This window comes from Coregonus lavaretus, assembly GCF_964263955.1.
Source record: "Coregonus lavaretus genome assembly, chromosome: 11".
In the NCBI taxonomy this organism is placed as follows: domain Eukaryota; kingdom Metazoa; phylum Chordata; class Actinopteri; order Salmoniformes; family Salmonidae; genus Coregonus; species Coregonus lavaretus.
In genome coordinates, this window is record NC_139998.1 from 42,464,052 (window position 1) to 42,480,185 (window position 16,134).

Sequence of the window (16,134 nt, forward strand, 5' to 3'; positions counted from 1 at the left end):
AGTGGTGTGAAAAAGTGTTTGCCCCCTTCCTGATTTCTTATTTGTTTGCATGTTTGTCACACTTAAATGTTTCAGATCATCAAACAAATTTAAATATTAGTCAAAGATAACACAAGTAAACACAAAATGCAGGTTTGAAATGAAGGTTGTTATTATTAAGGGAAAACTAAATCCAAACCCACATGGCCTTGTGTGAAAAAGTGATTGCCCCCTACAACCTAATAACTGGTTGGGCCACCCTTAGCAGCAACAACTGCAATCAAGTGTTTGCGATAACTTGCAATGAGTCTTTTACAGCGCTGTGGAGGAATTTTGGCCCACTCATCTTTGCAGAATTGTTGTAATTCAGTCACATTGGAGGGTTTTCGAGCATGAACTGCCTTTTTAAGGTCATGCCACAGCATCTCAATAGGATTCAGGTCAGGACTTTGACTAGGCCACTCCAAAGTCTTCATTTTGTTTTTCTTCAGCCATTCAGAGGTGGACATGCTGGTGTGTTTTGGATCATTGTCCTGCTGCAGAACACAAGTTCGCTTCAGCTTCAGGTCACGAACAGATGGCCGGACATTCTCCTTCAGGATTCTTTGGTAGACAGCAGAATTCATGGTTCCATTTATCACAGCAAGTCTTCCAGGTCCTGAAGCAGCAAAACAGGCCCAGACCATCACACTACCACCACCATATTTTACTGTTGGTATGATGTTCTTTTTCTGAAATGCGGTGTTACTTTTACGCCAGATGTAATGGGACACACACCTTCCAAAAAGTTCAACTTTTGTCTCATCAGTCCACAGAGTATTTTCCCAAAGGTCTTGGGGATCATCAAGATGTTTTCTGGCAAAAATGAGACGAGCCTTAATGTTATTTTTGCTCAGCAGTGGTTTTCGTCCTGGAACTCTGCCATGCAGGCCATTTTTGCCCAGTCTCTTTCTTAAGGAGGAGTCATGAACACTGACCTTAACTGAGGCAAGTGAGGCCTGCAGCTCTTTGGATGTTGTTGTGGGGCCTTTTGTGACCTCTTGGATGAGTCGTCGCTGCGCTCTTGGGGTAATTTTGGTCGGCCGGCCACTCCTGGGAAGGTTCACCACTGTTCCATGTTTTCGCCATTTGTGGATAATGGCTCTCGCTGTGGTTCGCTGGAGTCCCAAAGCTTTGGAAATGGCTTTATAACCTTTTCCAGACTGATGGATCTCAATTACTTTCTTTCTCATTTGTTCCTGAATTTCTTTGGATCTCGGCATGATGTCTAGCTTTTGAGGATCTTTTGGTCTACTTCACTTTGTCAGGCAGGTCCTATTTAAGGGATTCCTTGATTGAGAACAGGTGTGGCAGTAATCAGGCCTGGGTGTAGCTAGAGGAATTGAACTCAGGTGTGATAAACCATAGTTGAGTTGTGTTATAACAGGGGGAGCAAACACTTTTTCACACAGGGCCATGTAGGTTTGGATTTTGTTTTCCCTTAATAATAACAACCTTAATTTCAAAACTGCATTTTGTGTTTACTTGTGTTATCTTTGACTAATATTTAAATTTGTTTTGATGATCTGAAACATTTAAGTGTGACAAACATGCAAACAAATAACAAATCAGGAATGGGGCAAACACTTTTTCACACCACTGTATACAGTTGAAGTCGGAAGTTTACATACACTTAGGTTGGCGTTATTAAAACTCGTTTTTCAACCACTCCACAAATTTCTTGTTAACAATCTATAGTTTTGGCAAGTCGGTTAGGACATCTACTTTGTGCATGACACAATTAATTTTTCCAACAATTGTTAACAGACAGATTATTTCACTTATAATTCACTGTATCACAATTCTAGTAGGTCATAAGTGTACATACACTAAGTTGACTGTGCCTTTAAACAGCTTGGAAAATTCCAGAAAATGTGTCATGGCTTTAGAAGCTTCTGATAGGCTAATTGACATCATTTGAGTCAATTGGAGGTGTACCTGTGGATGTGTACCTGTGCTTGTGTACCTGTGTACCTGTGCCCATACGTAAAAATGTATGCGAACATGACTGTAAGTCGCTTTGGATAAAAGAGTCTGCTAAATGCGCCTCCCGAGTGGCGCAGTGGTCTAAGGCACTGCATCGCAGTGCTAACTGTGGCACTAGAGATCCTGGCTCGAATCCAGGCTCTGTCGTAGCCGGCCGCGACCGAGAGACCCATGGGGTGGCGCACAATTGGCCCAGGGTAGGGGAGGGAATGGCTGGCGGGGAGGGAATGGCTGGCAGGGAGGTAGGAATGGCTGGCAGTTGGTAGAGCATGGCGTTTGCAACACCAGGGTTGTGGGTTTGATTCCCATGGGGGGCCAGTATGAAAAAATAATGTATGCACTCACTAACTGTAAGTCGCTCTGGATAAGAGCGTCTGCTAAATGACGTAAATGTAAATGGCATATTATTATTATTATTATGTATTTCAAGGCCTACCTTCAAACTCAGTGCCTCTTTGCTTGACATCATGGGAAAATCAAAAGAAATCAGCCAAGACCTCAGAACATTTTTTGTAGACCTCCACAAGTCTGTTTCATCCTTGGGAGCAATTTCCAAATGCCTGAAGATACCACGTTCATCTGTACAAACAATAGTACGCAAGTATAAACACCATGGGACCACGCAGCCGTCATACCACTCAGGAAGGAGACGCGTTCTGTCTCCTAGAGATGAACGTACTTTGGTGTGAAAAGTGCAAATCAATCCCAGAATAACAGCAAAGGACCTTGTGAAGATGCTGGAGGAAACAGGTACAAAAGTATCTATATCCACAGTAAAACGAGTCCTATATCGACATAACCTGAAAGGCCGCTCAGCAAGGAGGAAGCCACTGCTCCAAAACCGCCATAAAAAAGCCAGACTATGGTTTGCAACTGCACATGGGGACAAAGATTGTACTTTTTGGAGAAATGTACTCTGGTCTGATGAAACAAAAATATAACTGTTTGGCCATAATGATCATCGTTATGTTTGGAGGAAAAAGGGGGTAGTTGCAAGCCGAAGAACACCATCCCAACCGTGAAACACGGGGGTGGCAGCATTATGCTGTGGGGGTGTTTTGCTGCAGGAGGGACTGGTGCACTTCACAAAATAGATGGCATCATGAGGAAGGAAAATTATGTGGATATATTGAAGCAACATCTCAAGACATCAGTCAGGAAGTTAAAGCTTGGTCGCAAATGGGTCTTCCAAATGGACAATGACCCCAAGCATCCTTCCAAAGTTGTGGCAAAATGGCTTAAGGACAACAAAGTCAAGGTATTGGAGTGGCCATCTCAAAGCCCTGACCTCAATCCTATAGAAAATGTGTGGGCAGAACTGAAAAAGCATGTGCGAGCAAGGAGGCCTACAAACCTGATTCAGTTACACCAGCTCTGTCAGGAGGAATGGGCCAAAATTCCCCCAACTTATTGTGGGAAGCTTGTGAAAGGCTACCCGAACCATTTGACCCAAGTTAAACAATTTAAAGGCAATGCTACCAAATACTAATTGAGTGTATGTAAACTTCTGACCCACTGGGAATGTGATGAAAGAAATAAAAGCTGAAATAAATCATTCTCTCTACTATTATTCTGACATTTCACTTTCTTAAAATAAAGTGGTGCTCCTAACTGACCTAAGACAGGGAAGTTCTACTAGGATTAAACGTCAGGAATTGTAAAAACTGAGTTTAAATGTATTTGGCTATGGTGTATGTAAACTTCCGACTTCAACTGTATATGTTATATATCGATAACAGTCACTTATCAAATAATTACCTCTTATCAGTCTCATTCTGAACGTCGCATAATCCTTGAACTTGCAAGAACCCTAACCTTATTGATGAATCAGCAATACACAAATTGGCTTAATTATTTACAGTGAGGGAAAAAATTATTTGATCCCCTGCTGATTTTGTACGTTTGCCCACTGACAAAGAAATGATCAGTCTATAATTTTAATGGTAGGTTTATTTGAACAGTGAGAGACAGAATAACAACAAAAAATCCAGAAAAACGCATGTCAAAAATGTTATAAATTGATTTGCATTTTAATGAGGGAAATAAGTATTTGACCCCCTCTCAATCAGAAAGATTTCTGGCTCCCAGGTGTCTTTTATACAGGTAACGAGCTGAGATTAGGAGCACACTCTTAAAGGGAGTGCTCCTAATCTCAGCTTGTTACCTGTATAAAAGACACCTGTCCACAGAAGCATTCAATCAATCAGATTACAAACTCTCCACCATGGCCAAGACCAAAGAGCTCTCCAAGGATGTCAGGGACAAGATTGTAGACCTACACAAGGCTGGAATGGGCTACAAGACCATCGCCAAGCAGCTTGGTGAGAAGGTGACAACAGTTGGTGCGATTATTCGCAAAAGGAAGAAACACAAAAGAACTGCATGGAGCCCCTCGTCCTGGGGCTCCATGCAAGATCTCACCTCGTGGAGTTGCAATGATCATGAGAACGGTGAGGAATCAGCCCAGAACTACACGGGAGGATCTTGTCAATGATCTCAAGGCAGCTGGGACCATAGTCACCAAGAAAACAATTGGTAACACACTACACCGTGAAGGACTGAAATCCTGCAGCGCCCGCAAGGTCCCCCTGCTCAAGAAAGCACATATTCAGGCCCGTCTGAAGTTTGCCAATGAACATCTGAATGATTCAGAGGAGAACTGGGTGAAAGTGTTATGGTCAGATGAGACCAAAATCGAGCTCTTTGGCATCAACTCAACTCGCCGTGTTTGGAGGAGGAAGAATGCTGCCTATGACCCCAAGAACACCATCCCCACCGTCAAACATGGAGGTGGAAACATTATGCTTTTGGGGTGTTTTTCTGCTAAGGGGACAGGACAACTTCACCGCATCAAAGGGACGATGGACGGGGCCATGTACTGTCAAATCTTGGGTGAGAACCTCCTTCCCTCAGCCAGGGCATTGAAAATGGGTCGTGGATGGGTATTCCAGCATGACAATGACCCAAAACACACGGCCAAGGCAACAAAGGAGTGGCTCAAGAAGAAGCACATTAAGGTCCTGGAGTGGCCTAGCCAGTCTCCAGACCTTAATCCCATAGAAAATCTGTGGAGGGAGCTGAAGGTTCGAGTTGCCAAACGTCAGCCTCGAAACCTTAATGACTTGGAGAAGATCTGCAAAGAGGAGTGGGACAAAATCCCTCCTGAGATGTGTGCAAACCTGGTGGCCAACTATAAGAACGTCTGACCTCTGTGATTGCCAACATGGGTTTTGCCACCAGTACTAAGTCATGTTTTGCAGAGGGGTCAAATACTTATTTCCCTCATTAAAATGAAAATCAATTTATAACATTTTTGACATGCGTTTTTCTGGATTTTTTTGTTGTTATTCTGTCTCTCACTGTTCGAATAAACCTACCATTAAAATTATAGACTGATCATTTCTTTTATCAGTGGGCAAACGTACAAAATCAGCAGGGGATCAAATACTTTTTTCCCTCACTGTATTTACTAACTAACTAAATAATAACACAATACAAACACACATAGGTTATTGATTACTCACGTAATACAATGAAAACAGGTCCCTAGTGGACTGGACTAACATTAGCATGAATGCTTGGGTAGTGGAGGGGTCAGAATGGAAGGGAGAGACAGAGATACAAACTATTGTAGTTACTTTGGAAACTACGCTCACAGTAATCAAAATACTTATGCAACCTAATAATTGCTAATCCGGATTAGAAATGCAACATGTATTTGCGTGTTGCTGGCCTCGATAGTTGAGTTGATGATGTAGGACTCTGGTGTGTCCACCAGAGACCTTAATGTCCTTGGTAGAGTTTCTGGTCGTATTGGTGGTTAGAATGGATACTTCAGATTTACCAGCAGTTGTCGGAGAGGGATTGTCCTCTATCTCGTGTCTTTAGTGAAAGTTCTCTAGATGACTATACCTGCCAGCTGCAGACTGAAATGATAAGGTCTAGTGCATTGTCTTCTTCACCTCGTGTAGAGTTGAGAGTTTCAGAGTTTCTCCATTTAAAACGTGTGGACTAATGTCTCACGTTTTCTGGTCTTTCTGGTCTTGTAGAAATTCAACCATTTTACAATGCTTAGCTCACGCTTCACGTCTGCTGGTCTTCCTTTGGTAATGGATGTCACGCCCTGGCCTACAGAACTCTAGCTAGTTTGGTCAGGGTGTGAATATTCTAGATTTGTATTTCTATGTTGGCCGGTGTGGTTCCCAATCAGAGGCAGCTGTCGCTCGTTGTCTCTGATTGGGAATCATACTTAGGCAGCCTTTTGGCACTGTCTAGTTGTGGGTTCTTGTTCCGTGTAAGGTTTGTTGTGTTGTACCTTTGGACTTCACGTTTCGTTTCCTTTGTTGTTTTGTCGTGTGTTTATCGTTAAATAAACATGTACGCATATCACGCTGCGCCTTGGTCCGACCCGTCTTTAAACAAACATGACAGAAGAACCCACCAAACGAGGACCAAGCAGCGTGCCCAGGAGCAGCAGACACCCTGGACACAGGTGGAGGAGCAGAGAGTATGGACTTGGCGGGAGATAAGAGAGGATCTGGCAAGGCAGATGGAGGCCCTGAAAGGGATCAGTGTGGAGAAGGAGAGACAGCCCCAATAAAAAAAATTGGGGGGGCTAAAAGGGTGGTCGGGGAGCGCTGCACTCGTGGGGGCTCAAGGAGGAGTCCTCACTGGAGGAGGACAGGGCGCGGAGTGTAAAGGACGGAGACAGTCATAGACCTCCAGCGCCGGTTCCCAATCCGGTACGCCCCGTACCTGCTCCCCGCACCAAGCCAGTGGTGCGTGTTCCCAGTCCGGTCCGGCCTGTTCCTGCGCCTCGCACCAAGCCAGTGGTGCGCGTCACCAGTCCGGCCCGGCCTGTTCCTGCTCCTCGCACCAAGCCAGTGGTGTGCGTCGCCAGTCCGGCATGACCCGTGCCCGTTCCACCGGTGCCTGGTCCGGCACCGGTCAGTGGCTCCACTCCGGAGCCAGAGCGGTCTGCTCCACCGGTGCCCAGTCCAGCTCCGGTCAGCAGCTCCACTCCGGAGCCAGAGCAGTCCGCCCCACCGGTGCCCAAGCCAGCTCCGGGCAGCGGCTCCACTCCGGAGCCGGAGCCGCCACCGAAGCTGGAAGCCCACCCGGACCCTCCCCTATTCAGTCAGGTTTGTGCGGCCGGAGTCCGCACCTTGGGGGGGGGGGGGGGGGGCACTGTCACGCCCTGGCCTACAGAACTCTAGCTAGTTTGGTCAGGGTGTGAATATTCTAGATTTGTATTTCTATGTTGGCCGGTGTGGTTCCCAATCAGAGGCAGCTGTCGCTTGTTGTCTCTGATTGGGAATCATACTTAGGCAGCCTTTTGGCACTGTCTAGTTATGGGTTCTTGTTCCGTGTAAGGTTTGTTGTGTTGTACCTTTGGACTTCACGTTTCGTTTCCTTTGTTGTTTTGTCGTGTGTTTATCGTTAAGTAAACATGTACGCATATCACGCTGCGCCTTGGTCCGTAGTTTAAACCATTTTGCAACATTTAGCTCAAGCATCACGTCTGCTGGTCTTCCTTTGGTAATGGAGTTGTAGTTTTAAACCATTTTGCAACGTTTAGCTCACGCTTCACGTCTGCTGGTCTGAGGTGAATTTCGTCACAAGGCTTTTTATGCACTTGGGGTAAAAGGGGCGTTCCATCATGTTTGTGCTCATCTGGGCGTGGCCACTGACTGATAACAGATCAAAATGGAAAACAATCATCTCATCTAAAATGCTAAAATCACATTGTTATCTTCACAAAAGTATTATTATACTTAATAATTCGTTTTATACAACAATTAGATGCAAACCACATAACTGGGAAGTGTACCCCCCCCAGAGATACAGTTATGTTGTTCCACTGTCTTTAATGTCATCACAACATAGTAATGAATTTGACATGATAGTTCTTTAAGTCCCCACCAACCATTTCCCACATGCTTTTAAGAAGGAATATTGTTTCATTATCCACTTTTGGATGTTAGAGTCTTGGCGGGAAGACTTCCTTTGTTAACAAAGGGGTCCTTTCTCCCAATACTTCATGACAAGGAAGAGAAAGTCTGCACAGTATTTACGACCGGTCATAAAACTGGCCCCCAGGAAAAGGGGTGTTCAAACCCCCCCCAAATAAATCGAGCACACAGCCATGCAATCTCCATTGACAAACATTGAAAGTAGAATGGCCTTACTGAAGAGCTCAGTGACTTTCAACGTGGCACCGTCAGAGGATACCACCTTTCCAACAAGTCAGTTCATCCAATTTCTGCCCTGCTAGAGCTGCCCCGGTCAACTGTAAGTGCTGTTATTGTGAAGTGGAAACATCTAGGAGCAACAAAGGCTCAGCCGCGAAGTGGTAGATCACACAAACTCACAGAACGGGACCGCCGAGTGCTGAAGCGTGTAGCGCGTAAAAATAATCTGTCCTCGGTTGCAACACTCGTCTGTCCCCGAGTTCCAAACTGCCTCTGGAAGCAATGTCAGTCCAAGAACTGTTCGCCGGGAGCTTCATGAAATGGGTTTCCATGGCCGAGCAGCCGCACACAAACCTAAGATCACCATGCACAATGCCAAGCATCGGCGGGAGTGGAGTAAAGCTCACTGCCATTGGACTCTGGAGAACTGGAAACGCGTTCTCTGGAGTGATGAATCACGCTTCACCATCTGGCAGTCCGACGGAAGAATCTTGGTTTGGCGGATGCCAGGAGAACGCTACCTGCCCGAATGCATAGTGTCAACTGTAAAGTTTGGTGGAGGAGGAATAATGGTCTGGGGCTGTTTTTCATGTTTCTCTATCTGTCTATCTGTCTCTGTCTCTCTCTCTATCTCCACCCCACCCCCCTCTATTTGTCTATCTATCTCTGTCTCTGTCTCTGTCTCTCTCTCTATCTCCACCCCACCCCCTCTCTCTATCTGTCTATCTGTCTCTGTCTCTCTCTCTCTCTCCACCCTGCCCCCCCTCTCTATCTGTCTCTGTCTCTGTCTCTCTCTCCACCCCGCCCCCTCTCCTCTATGTCTATCTGTCTCTGTCTCTCTCTCTCTCTCTCCACCCCACCCCCCCTCTATCTGTCTATCTCTCTCTCTCTCTCTCCACCCCGCCCCCCCCTCTATCTGTCTATCTGTCTCTGTCTCTCTCTCTCTCTCTCTCTCCACCCTGCCCCCCCCCCTCTATCTGTCTATCTGTCTCTGTCTCTCTCTCTCTCCACCCCGCCCCCCCCTCTATCTGTCTATCTGTCTCTGTCTCTCTCTCTCCACCCCACCCCCCCTCTATCTGTCTATCTCTCTCTCTCTCTCTCCACCCCCCCCCCCCCCTCTATCTGTCTATCTGTCTCTGTCTCTCTCTCTCTCTCCACCCTGCCCCCCCCCTCTATCTGTCTATCTGTCTCTGTCGCTCTCTCTCTCCACCCTGCCCCCCCTCTCTATCTGTCTATCTGTCTCTGTCTCTCTCTATCACCACCTCACCACCCTATCTCTATCTGTCTATCTGTCTCTGTCTCTCTCTCTCTCTCTCCACCCTGCCCCCCCCTCTCTATCTGTCTATCTGTCTATCTGTCTCTGTCTCTCTCTCTCCACACCACCCACCTCTCTCTATCTGTCTCTGTCTCTCTCTCCACCCCACCCACCTCTCTCTATCTGTCTCTCTCTCTCTCCACCCCCCCCCTATCTGTCTATCTGTCTCTGTCTCTCTCTCCACCCCCCGTCCCCCCCTCTATCTGTCTATCTGTCTCTGTCTCTGTCTCTCTCTCTCTCCACACTGCCCCCCCCTCTATCTGTCTATCTGTCTCTGTCTCTCTCTCCGCCCCCCTCTCTCTATGTATATCTGTCTCTTTCTCTCTCTCTCTCTCCACCCCGCCCACCTCTCTCTATCTGTCTATCTGTCTCTGTCTCTCTCAATCTCCACCCCGCCCACCTCTCTCTATCTGTCTATCTGTCTCTGTCTCTCTCAATCTCCACCTCATCACCCTCTCTCTATCTGTCTATCTGTCTATATGTCTCTGTCTCTCTCTCTCCACCCCACCCATCTGTCTATCTGTCTCTGTCTCTCTCTCCACCCCGCCCCCCCCCCCCTCTATCTGTCTATCTGTCTCTGTCTCTCTCTATCTCCACCTCACCACCCTCTCTCTATCTGTCTATCTTTCTCAGTATCTCTCTCTCTCTCTCTCCACCCTGCCCCCCCTCTCTATCTGTCTATCTGTCTATCTGTCTCTGTCGCTCTCTCCACCCTGCCCCCCTCTCTATCTGTCTCTGTCTCTCTCTCCACCCCGCCCCCCATCTCTATCTGTCTATCTGTCTCTGTCTCTCTCTCTCTCCACCCTGCCCCCTCTCTATCTGTCTCTGTCTCTGTCTCTCTCTCCACCCCGCCCACCTCTCTCTATCTGTCTATCTGTCTCTGTCTCTGTCTCTCTCTCTCTCCACACTGCCCCCCCCCCCTCTATCTGTCTATCTGTCTCTGTCTCTGTCTCTCTCTCCACCCCGCCCACCTCTCTATCTGTCTATCTGTCTCTGTCTCTGTCTCTCTCTCTCTCCACCCCGCCCACCTCTCTCTATCTGTCTATCTGTATCTGTCTCTGTCTCTCTCTCTCTCCACACTGCCCCCCCTCTATATGTCTATCTGTCTCTGTCTCTCTCTCCGCCCCCCTCTCTCTATGTATATCTGTCTCTTTCTCTCTCTCTCTCTCTCCACCCAACCCCTCCCCCCTCTATTTGTCTATCTGTCTCTGTCTCTGTCTCTCTCTCTCTCTCCACCCCGCCCCCCCTCTATCTGTCTCTGTCTCTCTCGCTATCTCCACCCCACCCCCTCTCTCTATCTGTCTATCTGTCTCTGTCTCTCTCTATCTCCACCTCACCACCCTCTCTCTATATGTCTATCTTTCTCGGTATCTCTCTCTCTCTCTCTCTCTCTCTCCACCCTGCCCCCCCTCTCTATCTGTCTATCTGTTTTTCTGTCTCTGTCGCTCTCTCCACCCTGCCCCCTCTCTATCTGTCTCTGTCTCTCTCTCCACCCGCCCCCCATCTCTATCTGTCTATCTGTCTCTCTCTCTCTCTCTCTCCACCCTGCCCCCTCTCTATCTGTCTATCTGTCTATCTGTCTCTGTCTCTCTCTCTCTCTCCACACCGCCCCCCCTATCTATCTGTCTATCTGTCTCTGTCTGTGTCTCTCTCTCCACCCTGCCCCCTCTCTATCTGTCTCTGTCTCTCTCTCTCCACCCCACCCACCTCTCTCTATCTGTCTCTGTCTCTCACTCCACCCCCCCCTCTATCTGTCTATCTGTCTTTCTCTCTCTCCACCCCGCCCCCCCCTCTCTATCTGTCTCTGTCTCTGTCTCTCTCTCCACCCCGCCCACCTCTCTCTATCTGTCTATCTGTCTCTGTCTCTCTCTATCTCCACCTCACCACCCTCTCTATCTGTCTATCTTTCTCTGTATCTCTCTCTCTCTCTCTCTCTCCACCCTGCCCCCCTCTCTATCTGTCTGTCTCTCTCTCTCTCCACCCTGCCCCCTCTCTATCTGTCTATCTGTCTCTGTCTCTCTCTCTCTCTCTCCACCCCGCCCCCTCCTCTCTATCTGTCTATCTGTCTATCTGTCTCTGTCTCTGTTGCTCTCTCCACCCTGCCCCCTTCTCTATCTGTCTCTGTCTCTGTCTCTCTCTCTCTCTCCACACCGCCCCCCCTATCTATCTGTCTATCTGTCTCTGTCTGTGTCTCTCTCTCCACCCTGCCCCCTCTCTATCTGTCTCTGTCTCTCTCTCTCCACCCCACCCACCTCTCTCTATCTGTCTCTGTCTCTCTCTCCACCCCCCCCCTCTATCTGTCTATCTGTCTGTCTCTCTCTCCACCCCGCCCCTCCCCCCTCTATTTGTCTATCTGTCTCTGTCTCTGTCTCTCTCTCTCTCCACCCTGCCCCCCCTCTATCTGTCTCTGTCTCTCTCTCTATCTCCACCCCACCCCCTCTCTCTATCTGTCTATCTGTCTCTGTCTCTCTCTATCTCCACCTCACCACCCTCTCTCTATCTGTCTATCTTTCTCTGTTTCTCTCTCTCTCTCTCTCTCTCCACCCTGCCCCCCCTCTCTATCTGTCTATCTGTCTGTCTTTCTCTCTCTCCACCCCGCCCACCTCTCTCTATCTGTCTATCTGTCTCTGTCTCTGTCTCTCTCTCTCTCCACCCCACCCCCTCTCTCTATCTGTCTATCTGTCTCTGTCTCTCTCTATCTCCACCTCACCACCCTCTCTCTATCTGTCTATCTTTCTCTGTTTCTCTCTCTCTCTCTCTCTCTCCACCCTGCCCCCCCTCTCTATCTGTCTATCTGTCTGTCTTTCTCTCTCTCCACCCCGCCCACCTCTCTCTATCTGTCTATCTGTCTCTGTCTCTGTCTCTCTCTCTCTCCACCCTGCCCCCTCTCTATCTGTCTCTGTCTCTCTCTCTCTCCACACTGCCCCCCCCCTCTATATGTCTATCTGTCTCTGTCTCTCTCTCTGCCCCCCTCTCTCTATGTATATCTGTCTCTTTCTCTCTCTCTCTCCACCCCGCCCCTCCCCCCTCTATTTGTCTATCTATCTCTGTCTCTGTCTCTCTCTCTCTCTCCACCCCGCCCCCCCTCTATCTGTCTCTGTCTCTCTCTCTATCTCCACCCCACCCCCTCTCTCTCTCTGTCTATCTGTCTCTGTCTCTCTCTATCTCCACCCCACCCCCCATCTCTATCTGTCTATCTGTCTCTGTCTCTCTCTCCACCCCACCCACCTCTCTATATCTGTCTCTGTCTCTGTCTCTCTCTCCACCCCCCCCCCCCTATCTGTCTCTGTCTCTGTCTCTCTCTCCACCCCGCCCACCTCTCTCTCTCTATCTGTCTCTGTCTCTCTCTCTCTCCACACTGCCCCCCCCCCCCTCTATCTGTCTATCTGTCTCTTTCTCTGTCTCTCTCTCCACCCCGCCCAACTCTCTCTATATGTCTATCTGTCTCTGTCTCTCTCTCTCTCTCTCTCCACCCTGCCCCCCCTCTCTATCTGTCTATCTGTCTCTGTCTCTGTCTCTCTCTCCACCCTGCCCCCCCTCTATCTGTCTATCTGTCTCTGTCTCTCTCTCTATCCAGCCCGCCCCCCCTCTATCTGTCTATTTGTCTCTGTCTTTCTCTCTCTCTCCACCCCACCCCCTCTCTATCTGTCTCTGTCTTTCTCTCTCTATCCACCCCACCCCCTCTCTCTATCTGTCTATCTGTCTCTGTCTTTCTCTCTCTCTCCACCCCGCCCCCCCTCTCTATCTGTCTCTGTCTTTCTCTCTCTCTCCACCCCACCCCCTCTCTATCTGTCCCTGTCTCTCTCTCTATCTCCACCCCACCCCCCTCTCTCTATCTGTCTATCTGTCTCTGTCTCTCTCTATCTGTCTATCTTTCTCTGTATCTCTCTCTCTCTCTCTCTCTCTCTCTCTCTCTCTCTCTCTCTCTCTCTCTCTCTCTCTCTCTCTCTCTCCACCCTGCCCCCCCTCTATCTGTCTCTGTCGCTCTCTCCACCCTGCCCCCCTCTCTATCTGTCTCTGTCTCTCTCTCCACCCCGCCCCCCATCTCTATCTGTCTATCTGTCTCTGTCTCTCTCTCTCTCCACCCTGCCCCCTCTCTATCTGTCTCTCTGTCTCTCTCTCTCTCTCCACCCCGCCCCCCCTCTCTATCTGTCTATCTGTCTCTGTCTCTCTCTCTCTCCACACTGCCCCCCCCTCTATCTGTCTATCTGTCTCTGTCTCTGTCTCTCTCTCTCTCCACACTGCCCCCCCTCTATCTGTCTATCTGTCTCTGTGGCTCTCTCCACCCTGCCCCCCTCTCTATCTGTCTCTCTCTCTCTCCACCCTGCCCCCTCTCTATCTGTCTCTCTGTCTCTCTCTCTCTCTCCACCCCGCCCCCCATCTCTATCTTTCTATCTGTCTCTGTCTCTCTCTCTCTCCACCCTGCCCCCTCTCTATCTGTCTCTCTGTCTCTCTCTCTCTCTCCACCCCGCCCCCCCTCTCTATCTGTCTATCTGTCTCTGTCTCTCTCTCTCTCCACACTGCCCCCCCCTCTATCTGTCTATCTGTCTCTGTCTCTGTCTCTCTCTCTCTCCACACTGCCCCCCCTCTATATGTCTATCTGTCTCAGTCTCTCTCTCTGCCCCCCTCTCTCTATGTATATCTGTCTCTTTCTCTCTCTCTCTCTCCACCCCGCCCCTCCCCCCTCTATTTGTCTATCTATCTCTGTCTCTGTCTCTCTCTCTATCTCCACCCCGCCCCCCCTCTATCTGTCTCTGTCTCTCTCTCTATCTCCACCCCACCCCCTCTCTCTATCTGTCTATCTGTCTCTGTCTCTCTCTCTATCTCCACCCGCCCCCCATCTCTATCTGTCTATCTGTCTGTCTCTCTCTCTCTCCACCCTGCCCCCTCTCTATCTGTCTATCTGTCTCTGTCTCTCTCTCTCTCTCTCTCCACCCCGCCCCCCCCTCTCTATCTGTCTATCTGTCTCTGTCTCTGTCTCTCTCTCCACCCTGCCCCCTCTCTATCTGTCTATCTGTCTCTGTCTCTCTCTCCACCCCACCCACCCCCCCCTCTATATGTCTATCTGTCTCAGTCTCTCTCTCTGCCCCCCTCTCTCTATGTATATCTGTCTCTTTCTCTCTCTCTCTCTCCACCCCGCCCCTCCCCCCTCTATTTGTCTATCTATCTCTGTCTCTGTCTCTCTCTCTATCTCCACCCCACCCCCTCTCTCTATCTGTCTATCTGTCTCTGTCTCTCTCTCTCTCCACCTCACCACCCTCTCTATCTGTCTATCTTTCTCTGTATCTCTCTCTCTCTCTCTCTCTCTCCACCCTGCCCCCCCTCTATCTGTCTCTGTCTCTCTCTCCACCCCACCCACCTCTCTATATCTGTCTCTGTCTCTGTCTCCACCCCCCCCCTCTATCTGTCTCTGTCTCTGTCTCTCTCTCCACCCCGCCCACCTCTCTCTCTCTATCTGTCTCTGTCTCTCTCTCTCTCCACACTGCCCCCCCCTCTATCTGTCTATCTGTCTCTTTCTCTGTCTCTCTCTCCACCCCGCCCAACTCTCTCTATCTGTCTATCTGTCTATCTGTCTCTGTCTCTGTCTCTCTCTCCACCCTGCCCCCCCTCTATCTGTCTATCTGTCTCTGTCTCTGTCTCTCTCTCTCTCCACCCCACCCCCTCTCTATCTGTCTCTGTCTCTCTCTCTATCTCAACCCCACCCCCTCTCTCTATCTGTCTATCTGTCTCTGTCTTTCTCTCTCTCTCCACCCCGCCCCCACTCTCTATCTGTCTCTGTCTTTCTCTCTCTCTCCACCCCACTCCCTCTCTATCTGTCCCTGTCTCTCTCTCTATCTCCACCCCACCCCCCTCTCTCTATCTGTCTATCTGTCTCTGTCTCTCTCTATCTGTCTATCTTTCTCTGTATCTCTCTCTCTCTCTCTCTCTCTCTCTCTCTCTCTCTCTCTCTCTCTCTCTCTCTCTCTCCACCCTGCCCCCCCTCTATCTGTCTATCTGTCTCTGTCGCTCTCTCCACCCTGCACCCCTCTCTATCTGTCTCTGTCTCTCTCTCCACCCCGCCCCACATCTCTATCTGTCTATCTGTCTCTGTCTCTCTCTCTCTCCACCCTTCCCCCTCTCTATCTGTCTCTCTGTCTCTCTCTCTCTCTCCACCCCGCCCCCCCTCTCTATCTGTCTATCTGTCTCTGTCTCTGTCTCTCTCTCTCTCCACACTGCCCCCCCTATCTATCTGTCTATCTGTCTCTGTCTGTGTCTCTCTCTCCACCCTGCCCCCTCTCTATCTGTCTCTGTCTCTCTCTCTCCACCCCACCCACCTCTCTCTATCTGTCTCTGTCTCTCTCTCCACCCCCCCCCCCTCTATCTGTCTATCTGTCTGTCTCTCTCTCCACCCCGCCCCTCACCCCTCTATTTGTCTATCTGTCTCTGTCTCTGTCTCTGTCTCTCTCTCTCTCTCCACCCCGCCCCCCCTCTATCTGTCTCTGTCTCTCTCTCTATCTCCACCCCACCCCCTCTCTCTATCTGTCTATCTGTCTCTGTCTCTCTCTATCTCCACCTCACCACCCTCTCTCTATCTGTCTATCTTTCTCTGTTTCTCTCTCTCTCTCTCTCTCTCTCTCTCTCTCT

The 16,134-nt window shown here is 49.3% G+C and overlaps 1 protein-coding gene across 1 annotated transcript in view; it reads left to right on the forward strand.

The window, feature by feature from the left end:
• LOC311137549 (neurocan core protein-like) overlaps positions 1-16,134 on the forward strand; it is a gene marked incomplete at both ends in the record, with an annotated part of 173,515 nt that overhangs the window by 55,211 nt on the left and 102,170 nt on the right. The gene's annotated exons all lie outside the window — the stretch shown is intronic.